Here is a 4,862-nt window from a genome sequence, read left to right on the forward strand (position 1 = left end):
GAATGGTTTGCATGCATTTCTGAGTGTTATATCACTTCCTGTCGAACTATCTATTCCTATAGGTTACCAACGCCCCTGGGATGTGGGCTTCGTGGTCTTGCGGCTAGCGGCGCCAGTTGTCTAGGCGTATTGTGCCACGAGGTGTGGGTTCGATTCCCGCTCCAGTCGGTGAAAACTTTTCGTCAAACGAAAAATTCATCGCTGGGCTACTGGGTGCTTCGTGTTGTCTGTTGTCTAATGTTAGTGATCGTTCAGTCTGTGCAGCTTATGTGCTGAAGACGGTGAAAATTGTCTTTTTAACTAGTAACACAAATGGAGTGTAGAACGCGACTTTGTTTAATTTTTCGAATGGCTAAAAGGTCCTGAGTAGTTTGTGGTCTTTTGATTCTGTTGCATGTTTCTGTGGAGCGAACGACGGAATCAAGATCAATCGTGCGCGCGAGCAAAAAGATTTTCATGTAGAAATTGGTGAGCTCGTTTCATGCTTATTATAACACACACAGGATGTTTGGTTCCGGAGTGCAGATATTTTTAGTTAGATAGGTCTTCTCAAGATATGAAAAAGTGTCCAAGTAACATAGGGTCGGAAATCACTGCTAAGTGAGTTATTCACAATTTTAAATTTTTCGATTACTAATCTCTGACGCCTTATATCTAATAAACTCTAAGTGGTAAATTTAACCTCTGCGAACGAATCGAAAACTTATGACCCCTTCTTTCTCATCTTGCAAAAAGTGTCGAAAAAATCAGTTTTTCAGGTATTTTTATAAAAAAATCATATGATTATGAAAGTTTCTTTAAAAAAGTTCTTCTTCAAAATATGCGTTATCTTGTTAGCTACTAAAGTGTCTTTGAGAGCAACATTGTATGTATTGTAGATTTGACACTACATCACTTTGAAATTTGTGCTCCAAACAGCAATATCAAAACAAATAATCGCTGGTTACCCTATTCATTCGTCCGTTCGTTGGTTGATTCGGCGTGCGAATGAACTGATCAGTGACGACATAATATGTCGGTCGTGTGGAAGCGGAAGGAAAATGAATTCACTTTGCAACATGTTACCTTCGCTGTGGCGTTTAGTTTGCAAACAGTCGTGTAAACAGATTTAGCGCACGCGCCGCACGATTGTCGTAGCAGCGAAAGTGTGTTTCGCACTCGTAGCTTAGGGTGCTGCCATAGTGAACGCGTCACGCCCGCGAAGCAGAACATCAACAATAGGAAATTCTTTGAGTGCAACGCATTCGCGCACGCACACGCGTTACTATGTCATCGGTGTAAGCTACGGTGCAGAACAGGTGGGACCTTATGTGCGCGTGCAGCGAGAACTCAATTTGTCAATTTCTCGCCTATGATGTAGCGTTTTGGATGCATGTTGGGGGTATTAGATCATCTATAAATTACATAAAGATGGACAAGACATAGTAGCATTTATACAGCACAGGCGAGGGGAATTCTCAGGCTCGGCGTGAGTTGTTGGAAAAAGAGGGCTGAAATATCTTACCAAATCAATGATCGCTTATCCCACTACAGAGCTTGTTCGTCCGTATAAGGTTAGTTAGCCAAAGACCATGGTCCATTAAAATAATAAAAAAAAAACATGTACCATAAATCCATAAGCCATAAGCCCTTTCATGCCGTTATATTACTCTTTTTCTCATAATGCCAACTCAATGCTTCACATACCAATTAAAAGCTGTATCCAGGAGAAAACATCAAAGAGATTTAACCCTCTAATACCCAAATTTTTATTTTCGACCTAAATATCATTTTTAGTTATCTAAAATCGTTCTAAACACGTTTTGGGCAATGATTTATTTTTATTCGCAAATCTATGAAATTTGGTTTTTGATTTTTATAATTTTTATTTTTGAACATCCCTATCTTTTTTCATTTTTTCTTGAAGCCTCTTCTAGTTACTGATTTTTGGCGATAATAAAAATTCAAGTTTTTACAATACTTTTATAAATAAATAATAATAAATTTTTAAAATTTTTCTGGACATATTTTTATTTTCCGTGTAATTAACTGAAAAACAGGTTTGAAATTATTTTAATATCACCAAGCTCTTCTTCTGTTATAGGTTGATAGTAGAAAAATATAAAAGGTACGATTTTTATATTATACGTTAAATAAACCCCAGGCATTTGTAGTTTATATAAGAACACATTTTTTCAAACAATTTTCAAAAATACAAAAAAGTTTCAAAAGTCATGAAAAACGTTTCTAATATGCGTGTTATGAGTCAAGGTTTGAGCCAAAAATAAAATCATTTTGATTTCCAAGCTACGAAAAAATACACAAAATTCCAAAGTGTACCCGTCTAAAGGCGGGGTTGGGTACCGTCAAACGGGGCTACTTTTGATTCCGGGGGCTACTTTGGACATTCGTGTTTTTGATTTATTTGCAGCATAAATATTAATCTGAGCTATTTTGTGTCTTCAGCACTTTTATTGACCAAAACATGCTCTACAACCAGACATGAACATTTTTCAGAACAACATCAACAATAACAGGATAAACAGGAAAATATATTTAAAAATTCCTAACAAATATTCACAAGGCACAAAACATTTGCTATGTAAACATTGTTCGAATTTTTCACATATCATGGAAAGTTATTGGGAGCGTCACAAAACTATCGAATCGTCATGTTTCATAAAAAATTGTGATAATTTTATGTTAAAAATTGTTGTGTTACAAATATAATTGATCAAAGGTCTTAATTTTATGACTTTTATTTTATATCAAAGCGTTAGTTTCTATATTTTACAACAACAACAAAATTAACCAAGGATTCAGGAAAGTTAATGGTCATCAAAACTATACATTTTATTACGTATTGGTAGTAAATTCAAACCACATTCCTTGAAAAATTAATTATCGGTCATTTTTACATGAATCCGTAGTACAAAGCAATTTCATTCTTCATCTGATATAAATAGACTACCATTAAGCCACATCAAAACTATTGAGGACCAAAATAATTACAAATTTAAAATTTGAATTGCCTACGATCTTGCGAAAAATTATTCTTGTACTTCATGCATTACATTTTAAATAAAAATTACTTTTAGTTACAGGAATTGAAGAGATCCTTCTACATATCATTAATATAACATTAAGAATTTTAACAGATGTTAATCATTATTAATCAGACCTTATTAATTGTCACAGTACTTGGTAATTGCATCATTCGATTGTGTCAACTTAAACAATCAAGCAGTCGTAGCTGACAGTTTTATTTAAAAGAAAGTAAAACTGAAATTTCATACTAGAAATTAAACACTACAAAACCATATTTTGCTGATAAGTGTTATATAGGTATGTGTATTTTTTCGCGCTTTACAATTTTCTTAATTATGTTTGTCAACGAAAAACGTTCAACAACGTCAAAATAGACCTTAATCTATAGAATCAGTTCAAAATTTATGCGAAAATAATCATTTTATTATCAAATCTTTTTGTTTTCTAAATATGTCCAAAGTAGCCCCATTTTTGTCTTGAAGGACACATATTTTTCGCTATTCAAGCATTTTTTTATTTCTTGATGGATTTGATTCATATTGTGCACATTTGTTACGTACATATACAACTAAGATATATGCAAGAATTATCGAAATCCATCCATAATTCTTAGAGCTACAAATCCTCAAAGTTGAAGAATGTGGAAATAATGTCAAAAGAAGCCCCGTTTGACGGTATTAGAGGGTTAAATTATCTTTGCTATTGTTTTTTTTTATTAACTTTTATTAACTTTTAAAAATAAAATCGCAAAGATCACAATTTTATAGATTTTTAAGGAATCCACTACTGTCAATGATGTTTCGCTTAATTGCTACTTGTTAAAGGATTCTTACATGTAGAATTTGCAAGAAGAATCTTTGTATGATTGCTCCATGATCCTTAACAAAAATCTTTGTGGTGTTTTGCTTAGTATATTTTGCAACAATCTTCGTTTGTGTCTTAAAAGAATCTGAAAGAGCTGCTGAATAATTTTCTGTGAGAAGTGCTGGAGTAATCTTCTAATGAATTCCTTGTAATATTGCTGAAGAGTAAGTTTGAAATAATTTAAGATAATTTTGTTCTGGAACAGCTTGCTTAAGTTTTAGAGAAATCTCTGGTGAAATTTTGTAGAATTCCCTGGAGAATTCCAGTTAGAAGTTCAAAAGGTCATTTTAATGAAAAATTCTTGAACGAAATCTTGATGAAATACCTGAAAAATTTAAAATGATTTATTCGTCAGAGATTTCGCCAGGAATATTATTGAAAAAGAAAATCAAAGATGGAAATTTAGGAGAAATTTTTGGAAGAAGAACATATGAAAGAAGTTCTGAAGCAATTCATGGAAGATATTTCAGAAGAATCTCTTTTGGAATGTTCCGTGACCCTTTAAAGAAATATTTGTGGCAATCTGCTCAAGAATTTTTGTAGCTATCTTTAGTTGACTTGCTATAAGAACATCTGAAGAGTGTTTGATTGATTTTCTGAAGAAATTCTTAGGAAAATCTTCAAAGGTGTTTCTGGTGATACACTTGACTTGCCTAAAGTATGGGGATCTTCAACGAAAAAAAAACTCCATAAGTACCTCCAGAAATGCCTCTACAAATACCCACAATCAGGGAGGTCCGTAGCCTTGAGGTTACGCTTTCGCTTCATAAGCGGAAGGTCATGGATTCAATTCCCAGCCCCTCCAAAAAAAAATAACCCGTCCAGCCAACAGAAGACGCCGCACGGAGGACCGTGCTTAGGGGAACACATCCATCCTCCGTCAGTATCAGATGGTGACTGCGACAAACTGACCCACTTCGCAGGCAGCTAGCCTCAAACGACTCTGGAACACGGCAAAACGAACCACCGCA

Source organism: Aedes aegypti, chromosome 2, assembly GCF_002204515.2.
Source record: "Aedes aegypti strain LVP_AGWG chromosome 2, AaegL5.0 Primary Assembly, whole genome shotgun sequence".
Taxonomy (NCBI): domain Eukaryota; kingdom Metazoa; phylum Arthropoda; class Insecta; order Diptera; family Culicidae; genus Aedes; species Aedes aegypti.